This window comes from Microtus pennsylvanicus, chromosome 5, assembly GCF_037038515.1.
Source record: "Microtus pennsylvanicus isolate mMicPen1 chromosome 5, mMicPen1.hap1, whole genome shotgun sequence".
NCBI lineage: Eukaryota > Metazoa > Chordata > Mammalia > Rodentia > Cricetidae > Microtus > Microtus pennsylvanicus.
Genome location: NC_134583.1, coordinates 109,887,967 through 109,902,395, shown reverse-complemented (window position 1 = coordinate 109,902,395; position 14,429 = coordinate 109,887,967). Strand labels below are relative to the sequence as shown.

Genomic DNA, 14,429 nt, shown 5'->3' with positions numbered 1-14,429 from the left:
AAAGGGAGCTCTCAAGATATTTCAAGGCAGAAAACCTTTTTTCTGGAAAAAGTAGCATTTCATAGAACCCTAGTGGATAAACAAATAGCAAGATCATTGATTTATTAAGAAGTGTGTGGTTTCTTAGTTTAAATTCATGTTTGGTCAATGTAAATCAATTAGGCAAAAATTTGTTTCCAGCGCAATAGTGAATTAGTTACCATGGAAACCTTCCTGATGAGCGTGCTGAAACTCAAACGCACAGGCAGGCCTGGGAGATGACTTGGTGGTGAGGAGCACACACTGCCTTTGCGGAGGCTCTGGGTCCGTTCCCGGTACCCACGTGTGGATACACAACTGTCAGTAACTCCAGTTCCTGGGGACCTAACACTCTTCTGTTCTCCAGAGGCACCAGATATGTATGAGGTACATATACATACATGCAAATGAAACATTCATACGCATAACGTAAAAACGAAGAAGAATCAAAGAAAGAGTTAAAGGCTGTAGTGGTGCACAACAGCAATCTCAGAACTCCGGGGGAGGGAGCCGGAGGATCTCAAATTTGAGGCCAGTCTGGGCTGTAGTGTCCTGGACAATGGCGAGCAGATGAGCTCGGTGTCCTCTAAACTCATCTTTATGTCTCAGAGAAAAGCTAGACAGTTACTCAAAGTGCCAAGGTTGGGGGATAAGGTCCCGGACGGGCCTAAGATGGAGCTTCTAACAGGAAGTTCATGCCTAGAACAAGAGTTCTCAAGCGACTGCGTTCAGATCAAAGACTGAAATAGATAAAGCCGGAACAGTAAGGGGACAGCTACGAAGCCTGTCTCAACCAGATCCCTTTGAGAATTTGTTTTCTCCTGGTGAGTCAGGCCCCACATGAGTGTGCATTCTGACATCATTCTGTCCCTGCGCTTCCAAAATATTAAACTAGAGAATTAAATGCAAAGCAGTTTTAGTATAGCAGTGTCCTAAAACAAATGGGAACAGCAAAGGCAGAGCTAAAGACATTAGCCAGGCTGAAAACCACGGCTACTCCATAGGAGTTCTGGGGTAAGTGGATATTCTATAGTCAACATTTACAAAGGAAGAGTTCTGATGACGGTGAGAGCCCACAGAGAAGAGGAGCTGAGAACAACCACAAACGCCTCATTCATTGGAGAGTCATGCAAAAATAACTGGCTTTAATCTGTTTATCAAGTATTATCGAAGAAATAGAAAAGAGGAACTTGGAATAGAAGCGGCACAGAAGCTAACACTGTATCAGTTAAGAAGCAGATCCGACACAGGTGGAGCAAGCCCGTGACCTAGGAAACAGATGAAAGCATTTGCTCAAATGCAATCCAGAGGCACCACCAGATGGGGCATGTGAAAGAGAGCGGAGGAAATTTGGAGGGTAGATGAGACCGCCTAACGCTCACCCAAAGGAGCAACATTGAAGATAGAGTGGATGAGAACATTTCAGAACTTTTTGAAGGCAACAATTCACAGATCCAAAGATCCCAAAAGATCTTGAGCAGAGAGGAGGAGGGGGAGGAAGGACTCTATAGCTTGTTTTTGTTGTTGCTGTTATTACTGTTTTTTGTTTTTTCTTAAGACAGGTTTTCTCTGTGTAGCCCTGACTGTCCTGGAACTCATAGAGGTCAACCCGCCTCTGCCTCCTGAGTGCTGGGATTAAAGGTGTGGGCCACCACTGCCCAGCCCATAGCTTGATTTATCACTTGTGAAACTGATGAATATTAAAAAAGGAGATTCTAAGGTTAGTTCTCAAAGTCAACGGAAATATTTGTGAGAGCATAAAGTCTACAGCAGGCTTCTGGGTAAATGATTATGACTTGTGTTAGCTCTGAACCTTAATGCTAACACCTGATAGTTGCAGGCACGGTCTAGTAAGCACGACAGAGGCTGCAGTGATGGCCTGAACACCATGTTTTGCTGACGAGGCACACGACACAGTGAGCTAGAGTCTGCTGGACCTGGGCCAGGACTCAGGTCGTTGAACTCAGCTCCAAGGGCAGTCAATCAGTTGTTGGAAATATTTTGCTCCTGTTCTCCTGGTATTTCTTTAGTATGTTTAGCAAAAGCAAAGAAAAAAACAAAATGTGAGGAACATTACAGTTTAATATATCAGGACTTTTTTTTTTAGGTACCGTTCTTATTTCGTGTATGGGATTTAATAGTTGGCCACATTGCTAGTTTCTAGAAAGACTGTGCTCTGCTGCTCACCCTGTTCACGGTGGTAGGGAGTGAAGCCTTGACGGGTTTCCTTCTAGTGTGGAAGAAGGTATAAGGTAGGAGAGGAAGGTCGTAGACACAGGTTTAAAGCTCAGGCACAGAAAGTTTGGCACAACATTGGCTGGAAGGCAACAGACAACAGGCAGGAGACACCTCAGTGTATACAAAGGCTTTGCTGAGAACTAAATATACAGGGAAAGGGGAGCCAAGCCGTAGAGTGGCTTTTGAATCAGTCAGATCAGTGAACAGAGGTAGGGGCAATCCGATTTGCTTTACTTCAGCTCACATTAGAACTGGTGTGGCCCGCTGACTAAAATGTTTACGTCAAAGACCCACAAGGAAGACAGTTTACAAGGAAAAGGAACAGTGACTTCAAGATGTATCACTCTGCTACTTCTTTGCAGAGAGATACGCACTCACCACAAAGCGTTTCTTGTTCTTAGCTAATGTACCGTACAGATAGCCTACCAGGTTTGAGGACATCTGCAGCTAGCAGCAATACAGTCAAAAGAGATTGCTTAACTGAGGATGAGAAGTTGCTCACTGATGTGAGCCTGGACACGGTACCGAAGTTTCTGCAGAATGTACAGTTCCCGATTCTCACAAGAATAGCTTTCCTGGCAGGGCCCTGACTTCCATCGGCTGGTTTGTTGTTTGTTTTTGAAGGGAAGCATGAGATTTTCCAGGCTGCAACACTTTGGATTTGGAAGCTCGGCCTCAAAGTAAAGTATACTGTCTCTTTAAACTGATTCTCTCGTAAAGGAGCAGGCTTGTTTGGGCCCAATGCATTTCTCAGTGACACAAAACACTAAAAAAAAAGAAGTTTGTTTTTCTCTAGATACCACGGGCTTATATTTAGAGCCAGTAAAAGTATCACTAACTCCATTCTTGGCGTACAGGATGCTCCAAGACGTTTCTAGAACAGACCCTATTCACTCGTAGGTATCATTTAAAGGCAACCTTAGAGAACAATAAGGACCAGCAAGAGGAGTCCGTGAAAGGGGAAGGCATGTGTTTATAGAAATGAGGAAAGAAGATTCTAGACTTTAGCATTTAAGACCCAAAGAAGGAAGCTCAAAGTAGTAAATACAATAGCAAAATTGCCCTGGTGGAAATGTGCCAACACCATTTAAAAAGTTTATATAAATATATCATATGCCTTTCTCTGTTTTCAAGCCAGGCAGATTAGTTCACATCTGTGACCAGCACTCAAGAGGTTTAGGCAAGAGGATTGCCACAAGTTCAATACTAGCATGGGCTACATAGTGAATTATGACCAGCCTGGGTTACATAGAGAGACATTGTTTCAAAAATAAAGCAAATATGTGTGTGTGTTCTGATGTGTGTGTTTTCAAGAAAGGAAGTCAACTGCAGTACTGGCTAGTTAACTAAAAGCAAGGTTCAAAAATGGTCTTTGCCTGCTTTTAAGAAAGAATTTATCATTTAATGCATATGTTTTATGTGTACCACATGCACACCGTGCCTGAGATTCATATACATCACATGCATGCAGTGTCTGTGGAAGCCAGAAGTGGGGACCAGATCCCCCAGGGAATTGAGTTATAGACAGTTGTGATTTGTCGTATGGGTGCTGGGAACCCAACCCAGGTCCTTTGCAACTCAGCCAGTGTTTGTAAACACCGGGCATCTCTACCCCAGTGCCTGAACTTGCTATCCTGAGGATAACACGCCCAGCAAGAGGTGAAGCTGTCATTGATGGGGTGTGAGGGAGAAAGCTAGCTGGCTGTGCGGACTCACTCTGTAACCAGCCAATCAGCTTGAGGTGCTTAAGTGTCACATGTGTGATTTGCTTCATCAAATGTGGTAAAGCAAACAAAGCAACCATTTATTAAATAAATTTCATATCACCCCAACAGTATCGCAACTGTGAAAATTAGTGGGGCAGATTATGGTTGATTTGTAATGACTCGATAATAACCCTAACTAAATTTCCTTAACATATAATACCTTCAAAAGTCTAAACATTCATTGTTCTTGTTTTTTTTTTTTTTAATTGTGGGATTAGATTAACCCTCTTCTTTTTTAACTTTTTGTATCTTTCACATCATGCCTCCCGGGTCCCAGCTTTCTCCCTCCCTACTCCAGAATGAACCAAATTACAATTTAAGAGAGATAAAGGGGGAGGGAAGGGAGAGGTAGTGAGAAATGGAAAATCAGGTCATAGAAGCGTCAGTGTGACACGGTGAGTCACGCAGTAAATCTCTTTATCTGTACATTTTTACATGCAGCTGTTCATCGCAAAGAATCACCGCTGTGGGTTCAGGTCCCTGATCTCTGCTCCACCTCCGAAACTGGGCCCTCCCTGGGACTCACCATGGATGTCCATGGAGGTCCTGCAGCCCTCCTAACTCTCTTCTTTATAAAGAAAGTCCTGCTCCAGCAGAACATTTGAGCAAGGGGTTATGACAAGATCTCACTATGTGGCCCGGGGTGACTTTCAGTCCTCCTGTTCCCACCCAAGTGCTGGGATTAAAACCCCGCTGCCACACCCAGCAGGAGAATATTTCTAAAAGTGCTTGGATCAACTGTTTCCCTCTGAAACACAAGCGCAATGTGCGAGCTAGCTTCTTTCACTAATGTTTTCTTCCCGTATTAGCATTGCTTTGCAACTAGGCCAAGGTGCAGGAGTGCTCTGTCCCCAAACTCAATTCTAGGGGAGACTTTCTTTTCTTTTTTTTCTTCTTTTCTTTAAAGTGTGTTTAATGCAAGTCTGGGGTGGGGGTGGGGAACCAAACAATATTCCTCAGACTGGCAGAACATGTTTTCAGGCAAGGTATCAGAATAAGTAAAATGAGATAGATAGGGAAAAAAACCCACAAGCATTGACAAGTTTGGGTGGGGTAGAGCTCGCATTTTTATGTATGACTGTAGAAGTACAAATTGCCACACCGCCTGTGGAAAGCAGTGTGGCCTTTCCCGACAATGCTCGACAAATGTACCGTCCTGGCCCAGAAGAAATGCACGCAACACTGAGGCCCAAAACATTAACCAGAAGGTCCACAGGAACGCTGTGAGCAGTCTAAGTAGGGAATAGCATATATGTCCATTCATGTTCTGCCAGATTTGCTGTGCTGGATTTATTTAGGGGAATTCTAATCAGTTATGTGAAGTTAAAAACTTCTGCTACCAAGCAGTGGTGGTGCACGCCTTTAATCCCAGCACTCAGGAGGAAGAGGCAGGTGGATCTCAGTGAGTTCGAGGCCAGCCTGGTCTATAAGAGCTAGTGCCAGGACAGGCTCCAGAACTACTGAGAAACCCTGTCTCGAAGAACAAACAAACAAACAAGCTTCTGCTACTTGAACAAAAAACAAAACTGCATCTTAGAAACATGATGTTGAGGGAAAGGCAGGATGCAAAGGACGCATTGTTCAAAACTGCAGATGTAATACTGTTGTACATTGCTTAGTGATGGGGACACATCCCCAGTACATCACCGTGTAACTATTGTAGGGTGTAGAACACAAACTGAGATGGCTCGTGTACCACATTGGCGCTATAATCGCATAGGATCACTGTTGTGGTCTGTCATTGACTGAAGCGTCATTGTGCACAGAGGACCATATACGACATCGGGAAATCTGATAATGGTTACCTCTGAGATGGAATAATAGAGGGGTGAGTGGGGAGATTTGGGGTGCAGTAGTCGTTATAAAATTACATAGGTCTGTAGAGTTCATGACAGTTCATTAAACAAACAATTGGTTCAATTTTGTGCTTATTCTGTATCTTTGTTAAAGATTATTAAAATACCAGTTTATTGTTGTTGTCGTTAAAGGAGCAAGAATGTCAGTAGATTCTAAAATACATGGGTTCTACACTCATGGTTTTCATGGTTAGAATCAATAAGAAAAATTAAAGTAATTCTTAAGAATTATTATTCAGTTAACAAAAATTAAGTAACTTAAAAATAAATTTTAAATTAAGGGAACTATCTGAACTAATGATAGGAAATAGTTGACAGGAAAGACAAAACCCTCTTTTCTATTAGTCCGAAAATGAGCTACTTATATGCTTGATTAAACACTAAGTTTTCTGACTTTAAAGAACTGAAAGTTAATCATATTTAAGGGAATAGCTGAGGTGTCTATTAGGCTATGGCAGAATCCTTGGAGCAGCTTTCAAAGGCTTCAGCTGCCCTTCTTAGGTGTAGACATGAAGCCACTAAAAACGAAAGCAAAGTGGGAGAGATGGCTCAGTAGGTGAGGATCTCTGTTGTGCAAACATGCGAGGACTGAGTTTGAATTCCTGGCAGTCAAAGAAAAGGCCAAGTGAGGTCACTTGTTCCTGCAACTCCAACACCATGGGGGACAGAGGTAGGAGAATTCCTGGGGCTTGTGACTGCCAGAGTAACTCTAGGTTCGTGTCAGGGTATAGTGATATTTTGTTTGTGTTTTAACAAATAAAGCTTGTCTGAAGATCAGAATGCAGCGCCAAGCCACTAGAGGCCCAGGAGTGGTGGCACACACCTTTAATCCTAGGACTCTAGGACTCAGGAGACAGAGGCAGAGGGATCTGTGTTAGTTCAAGGCCACCCTGGGCTACTCGGAGATTGAATTTGTCTAAAAGAGAAACAGAACTCACACAAACGTGATCTCAGCAGTTGGGATCACATGTCCTTAATCCCAGCACTAGGGAGACAGGAGTGATATGGCTGGGCAGAGAAATGAATATAAGGTAGGGGGAGACAAGAGCTCAAGGCAGTCTGAGGTTTGGTGGAGACAGTTGCTGTTTGAGATGCAGTCTGAGGTTTGGTGGAGACAGTTACATTCTGAGGATCGCTGCTCCTTCAGTCTGAAAGGCAGTCTGAGCCCAGGATCACCCCTTTGGTCTATGAATTCAGAAGAGGTCTCTCTAGTGGCCCGGTGCTCTGCTTCTCTGATCTCTCAGTTTTACCCCCTAATATCTGACTCTGGGTTTTTAAGAACAGTTACAATTTGGTGCTAAATCGGGGCATCAGGCAGAGTGACAGAGCAGGATACCCCTGGCCTCCATGTGCGTGTACCCCCCTCACGTATGTGCATACCACACATACACATTCACGGTGTATGCAATCACTAGAATTTCTCAGATAAATCAGATAATTTTGAGAGTTGCAGAGATAAAAAAAATCTCTTTTCAAATATACACTATTCATGGCAACCTCATTTTTAGCAGTCAACAGTGAGTCTAAGCCAGGTGTGATGGATAATTCCTGTAAACCCTGCACTTGAGTGACTGAGGCAGGAAGAGTGTCATGGGTTTCACGTGAGCACGGGCTACACAGTGAGCTCCAGGCCATCCTGGGCTGCAAAGCAAGACCCTATCTCAAAAGAAACAAGAGCAAAACAGCAACAAAGGATGCTACAACCATAACAAAAGATCCCAGTGAGTGTAAGCATAGACATCACACCCTTATCTGACCAACAAATGGGAAAGGACCTTCACCTGTAGTTGCAGAAGTTCCATTCCTGTGTGATAGGCAGCACCACTTTGTTATTATGGGATAGTAAAATACCAGTCAGCATATTCACCAAGAATGTGTATATATATATAATGATTGTGGGCATCCCATGGGACAGATAGTGACAAAATGACTTTTCAAGGCTTTGAGCTGGAGATGATGGTCCCTGTAGTCCTAGCACTTGAGGGGGCTGAGGCAGGAGAATCATGAACCCAAGGGTCAGCCTAGGCATCATATGTTTACTACATAATGAAAATTCTGTTTTCCACAAAACATATTCTTAGGTCAGTGAAGAAAAAAAAAATATGTGCTTTATTTAATAAAAAAAGAATCTATTTATTCATTCCAATAATAGGGACTTTTTGTTAAGGAAGTAAAAACAGGAAGCTGAAGACTGTCACTAAGTCAGAATCAATATCTGTACCAGTTTCTCTGGCTGAAATTTTCAAAAATATTTGAGATAATTAGTGTTAATAAAAGCTTAGCACTACTAGTAATAATTTGCCAATATGAAGACATTATATAGAGAGCTGGTGAAGTGTGTTTTTGCTTCTGCTTTGAAACAGGGTCTTGCTATGGAGCCCTGACTGGCCTGGAACTTGTTATTTAAACCTGAGAAGAACTTACAGAGCTATGTATGCTTCTGCCTCTCCAGTGCTTTGATTACAGGCATGATCCCACACCTGGCTGCAAAGCATTTTTGCACACACATGATTGGTATGAACATGGACTGGTCATATACATTATGTATGAAAGATAACAGAAAATAAAACTCCAAGGAAGAGAAATCTTGAACTAATAAATTTAGGTTTGAAGAAGTTATGTTTGGTTCTGAAAAGCTCCAAGTGAGAACAAGTGATGAAAAGCATATCATCCTTTATGAAAAACAAAACAAAACATGCGTGGTGGCTCATGCCTGTAATCCTAACACTTGAGAGACTGAGGCTGAAGGATTGCCATGAGTTCCAAGTGAGCCTGGGGGGTTCCAAGCTAGCCTGGGCTACACTGTGAGACGTTGTCTCAATACATCAAAACTTTCTTTAAAAAGGAAAAGGGGGTGGGGCTGTCAAGAGAGCTCAGTTGGTTAGAGCATTTAGTATGCAAGTCCAAGGACCTGAGTTCAGTCCCCAGAATCAACACAAAGGTGGAAGGAGAGAAAAGATGATACAGAGTTGTCCTGTGACCTACACACACACACACATACACACACACACACACACACACGAGAAAATATAGCTTACTTAAATATCATTTAAAAAATATCTGTCATTAACAAGTCAACAAGCTAAAACTGGTTAAGACTGAGCAGAGTAGCCATACACAACTACGAAGTTCTGTGGGTGAACCTGTCTAATTCCTAGCAACAAGAATAGCAAGAGAAAAAGAAGGGATGGTAGTTGGTGGAAACTTCTCCCTCAGGTAACAGTGGGTTAAGCCCTCCCCAAAGATGTTGAAGACTCTAGTGTTTTTTCACTAATGTTTTACATTAGAAAACTATGGGAATTTGAAACCAAAAGCATTTCTCCCCAGAGACACTTAGAGACATCTATGACATTGGTTTAGAAGCATGCTTACTTCTTTGTCTTTTTTTTCTTCTTAATGAAACTTAGCCTTGGGTTTTAATCTCCGACCTAAAATTTACCAACTTTGCCATTTGGGCTAAGTATGGTCTTTCCAAATCTCACTTTCTGGTTTTCACAAATCAGGATGGTAACATTTACGTCACAGAGGTACTGCAATAACTTGAGGTCATCTCACATCCAGTGGATGCTGAGAGGTGGAATCGTAACCTCTGATGATCGATCACTTCCAACTGTGGAGCCAATCACAGAACTTCTCTTGAAGGGTTCTTATGATGTTTATTTGATAGTGTTATGCTGTTTCACATTTCATACCAGAGGGGGCAAATTAGATATAGGAATATTGAGAAAGATCCAAATTCATATAGCTAACAAGTATAGCTAGCCCCATAAGAGTTCCCTCAATCAAAATATCTCTTTCCTTGCTCTCATCTCTGTCCTTCCTCCATCTCAACTATCCCATTGCCTCAAGTTCTCCTCCCCCTTCCCCTTCTCCCCTCCTGTTCCTCTTCTGCCCTTACTTCTTCCCCCACCTCCATGCTCCCAATTTTGTCAGGCAATCTTATCTATTTCCCCTTTCCTGGGGATCTATGTATGTTTTTCTTAGGGTTCACCTTGTTACTTGGGTTCTCTAGGGTAATGAACTATTGGCTAGTTTATCCTTTGCTTTACAGCTAGTATCCAGTTATGAGTGAGTACATACCATGTTCATCTTTCTGGGTCTGAGTTACCTCACTCAGGATGATTTTTTTCTAGTTCCATGCAAAACCTGGTACTAGAAAAAAATCCCAGGAATCCACAAGGAATGACCCCAGCTACAACCCTAAGCAACAGAGGAGGGGGTGCCCCAACTGGCCTTGCCCTGTAGTCAGATTCATGAACATCTTAAATGTCACCATAGAACGAGTACAGAGGCAGAGACCCACAGTGGAGCACTAGCCTGAACTCCTAAAGTGCAGTTGAAGAGCGGGAGGAGGGAGAATATGGTCAAGACCATGATGGGGACACCCACTGAAACAGTTTACTTGAGCTGATAGAGCTCACCAACTCTAGCCGGATGGGGAAGAAACCAGCATAGAAGCAAACTAGACCCTCTGAATGTGGGTGACAGTTGTATGACTGGGGTAGATTGCAGGGCCACTGGCAGTGGCACCAGGATTTATTCCTAATGCTTGTACTGTTTTTTTTCTTTTTTGGAACCCATTCTCTTTGGATGAATACCTTGCTCAGCCTAGATATAGGAGGGAGGGCCTTGGGCCTTCCCCCGAAGCGATGTGTTTTACCCTCTCTGAAGATTGAGTGGGGTTGTGTAGGGGGAAGGTGGAAGGAATGGGAGGAGGAAAGGGAGTGGGAACTGGTATTGGTATGTAAAATGAAAAAAGATAGTTTGTTTTCTTTTTCAAAAAAATAAAATAAATTATAAAAAAAGAAAAGGTAGCTAGAAGATGGACTTGAAGCTGCCACCAGAAGCTGTGTGTGTGCGTTTCTATTATATTACATTGCATGTTTCCCTAAACAAAAGGTTAAAAAACCTCAGGGGTATAACCTACCAGTGTCAAAAGCAGTATTGCTGGGAGTCTGCAGCAAGAAGAAGGTAGAGTAAACTTCCCACACCCATTGGTCCCTTCTCATCGTGAGACCTGCCTGCCCTGTATGAGATGTTTGCTTAGATATGCCTTTTGTGGGGTATTCAATCATACTGTGAACCCCGAGTTTGCCTTGGGGTTAGTTAAATAAAATCTACTTTGTGTCAGGAGACTGGGTTAGCAACTAGTTGACAGAAAGTAATCATAGAGGGTATCTATAAGATAATAAAGAAATGCATAGGAAGTAGTAGGGAGGGACTTAGTTAGCATGAGTTCTTTCGTTTTGACAAAGCAGAAGGAAGCTCTCTTTTAGAGAGAAGTCAGCTAGTTGCTACTCAGCCTCTCTGAGCTAGCAGGTTTTCACCCCAGCCTTTGACTCCCAAGTCAATAATTATTAATAAAATAAATAGAACAATAAAGATTTAATTAAAAGCTATATTTGGCAGCAGTGACTTAGTCGGTGCCTGTGGGAACAGAATTTCCACTAGACAGCAGCCTGAGTGGCCCAGCTGCTACTAGAGCAACAAGTTGGTAATTGTGGAACCACATTTGCTGGCACAAGTTGGTAACTGTGGAACCACATTTGCTGGCTAAAACGCGGCGGTTTAAAGCGCCGACAGAAAAACAAGTACCCAAGTGCCTGTCATAGGCTGGAGAGATAGTTCAGCGGTAGGGTGTTTACCCACTGTGTCCAAAGCCTTGGCATTAAGTCAGAGCACCAGAAAATAAACAAAAAAGATGCTCCCTTTGACCCAGACACCAACACCAGAGACGTGGTAAGGAACTGATGAGGCAAGCAGTTTTAGCACAATTTCCTGATGTCTGTGAACCAAGCATCTTTTTGTGTTGTTCCACAGAATTACACTTCCATTCCACTACTGATGGAGTTCACATGTGACCTTATAGTATCTAACTGTCCCTTCAGCAAACTGGTGCTTGGAGGGGAAATTCTGCCCCCTACCTTTGGACTCACCTCACAGAGTTTGCAAACATGTCAATACTCAGGTTGTTAAAAAACGAAACAAAATACTCATTATTGGACTTCCTCAGCAGAACTAGTCCCAATTACATATTTATCTCCTCACAGCACTGCTTTTATACCGCTTCCTTTTGACTCGATGTCTGGATTGAATGTGACACTAGACAATTCCTGGATGCATCTCATAAACCTCTTTTCCTGTAAACCTTGGCAGACGCTGAAGAGAAATCCTCATTATTTACTGTTTCAAATTCACTCCCAACCCTATTTCATTCTGTGCATGAAAGTTAAAGTTGAGCATGGAATTGTTTTTTTTTCTGCAATGTAAAGTATACGCCGTAAGTTAACAGAGATCCAAAGAAACAGCATTTAGGTCGCTGAGGAAATCAGAGCTCACCTTTGCATGGGAGATGGCAGAACCTCTCAGAGAAAAGGGTGGTGGTGGGGTGGATGTGAAATTTGAGCCAGAGAGCCAGTGCAATCTGCATGGCATGTTTATTAACTGTTTAAGGGAACTTGCTCACTGTGAGATAAGTTTCAGGGGCCCCTAAGTCTGAGAAATTAGGGGGATCTGAGATGTTTGAAATGTAGAACTGTGTATCATCTGGGAGGAAACCAGAAGGGGAGCGTTGAAGACAAACATGAAAAGCAGCTGTCCAGGGTCTTGGACCCAGCCCTGGACCACAGCATCAAGCAAGGATGAGGCCAGGAAGCAGGCACATGTGGAAAGCAACTGCAGCTGGGGAAGGCAGCCATATGCAGTCTCTGGCTCCCGTGTGACCACAGTGTAGGGCATGGCAGGCTGTGTTCCTTACTAAAACAATCTGAAGGGCAGACATGCATCTAGATCAGTTTCTCAACCTATGGGTTGCGACCCCTTTGGGAGGGTCGAACAACCCTTTCACAAAGGTCATATATCAGACATTCTGCATATCAGATATGTACATTACAAGCCAAAACAGTAGCAAAATTACAGTTATGAAGTGGCAATGAAATAATTTTATGGTTGGGGGCCACCACAACTGTTTTAAAGGATCAGAGCACCAGGAAGGTTGAAGACCACCCACGTACAGGGAGGTAGAGAAAAGTATGAGGAAAGATTGTCAGGAGCATAAAGGACAAGCAGCCTTCAGAAGAGAGTCTCTTAGGTGAACGGTAGCAGAATGGGTAAGTTTTTAAAATGAATCCATTTAGGTAATCAGTTCCTTACGTGCCCCCTCTCCCAATTCTGTATTCACAATTTTCCCGTGATCGTCCTTTTACTGAGAGCCATTTGCAAGCAATTGCTGAACATAAAAGCAGGAAGTCGAATTATCATCTTGCTTGGGAAAGTTTCACAGTGGGAAGGGATTTAAATGCTAACATTATCCAGTCAGACAATTTGTCAATAATTGTAAAACTCACCAGAAGGAAAGCAGACGGTGTTCATGAGTTAGTAGTGGCTATCTCTCATGGGCTTTACTTCTCTTAGCAACGACTTCTCTCCCAGAATTAGGGAGGGAGGGAGAGCTCCATAGTTCCTAAGGTTTCTCTTTGCAAAACCTGACTAAAACCTTCGCACGATTTTGGTCTCCGTCTTACCTTGGTGATCTTGTCCCGATTTCTCTCTCGAGCAGCTGCAGTTTCTCCTCCGTGCAGAGCAACGCACGCTCTTTTCATTACCCAGGATTTGGCAGAGAACCAGGTAGTCTTCGAACGGAGATGTGGGAGGCAGGAGCTGGGCCAATTTTTCTCACTTCTTTTCAAAAAGCTAATAGCATTATTGTTGTCAACATCTATGATTCACTGATTTCTGCCTTTTCTTTTCATGTTGATTTGTATGTGGGGGTCAGGGAGGGCAGAGAGGGACAAGGTCATGCTATCTAACCTTGGCTGGCCTTTGATTCAGGATATTCCTGCCTTGGCTTCTAGGGCTAGAACTACAAGGTTACCACATCTGCATTCTTCTCTGCCTTGATTTTAAGTTTGAATTGCCCACAATGGATTTTATGTGTTCCCCCTTTCTCTCTCCCCCCTTCTTCCAGACCTCATGCCAGAGTTATCTCACACGCACCCCGCCTCCCATCTTCATGCCCCAATTCTTTCTCTGCCCCCACCCATCACAGTTTGGCTCATGAATTCCAAACTTCTAAGTTAAACTCCTAAGTGTTACATTATCAGAAATATGCAGCTTATCTACAAAAAAAAAAAAGGTCTCAGAGCTCCACGAATCTCAGCTTAGCTGATCTGCCTCCATACTCTGACCACAGCAATTAACTGGCAATGATAACGATTATGATAATAGGAAAGAAAGCAAACACCAGCCATTTGAAGAATCCATACAGGAGAAAAGAAAAATCCTTCAGGCGAGCTAGACTAAGGCGATTATTTCCTAGGCTGTAAAGCTGTCATTAGACAATATAGATCTGTGGTTCCAACACAGACCAAACAAGCTAGCTTGAAGAAAAAAAAATAAAGACATGTTTCTAGGGATAAGTAATGTTTACCTTCTTGCATAAAGAAACTGATCTGGAGTTGAAGGAAAGCCAACCTCCTTGTCCTTTCCAAGGGACCCATATACCTTTCCCTCATTCACTAAGCAGTACCAGGAACAGATCCCTAATGACAGC

At 43.0% G+C, this 14,429-nt stretch overlaps 1 protein-coding gene across 2 annotated transcripts in view; it reads right to left on the bottom strand.

The window, feature by feature from the left end:
* Il33 (interleukin 33) overlaps positions 1–13,859 on the bottom strand; it is a 40,148-nt gene extending 26,289 nt beyond the window's left edge. Inside the window, exon 1 of one of the 2 annotated variants that reach the window (XM_075973821.1) lies at positions 13,402–13,859. The gene's annotated coding sequence lies outside the window, so the exon portion shown is untranslated. The remainder of the gene's footprint in view (positions 1–13,401) is intronic. The other variant, XM_075973822.1, reaches the window with a different exon arrangement.
* Between the last annotated feature and the right edge of the window lie 570 nt (positions 13,860–14,429).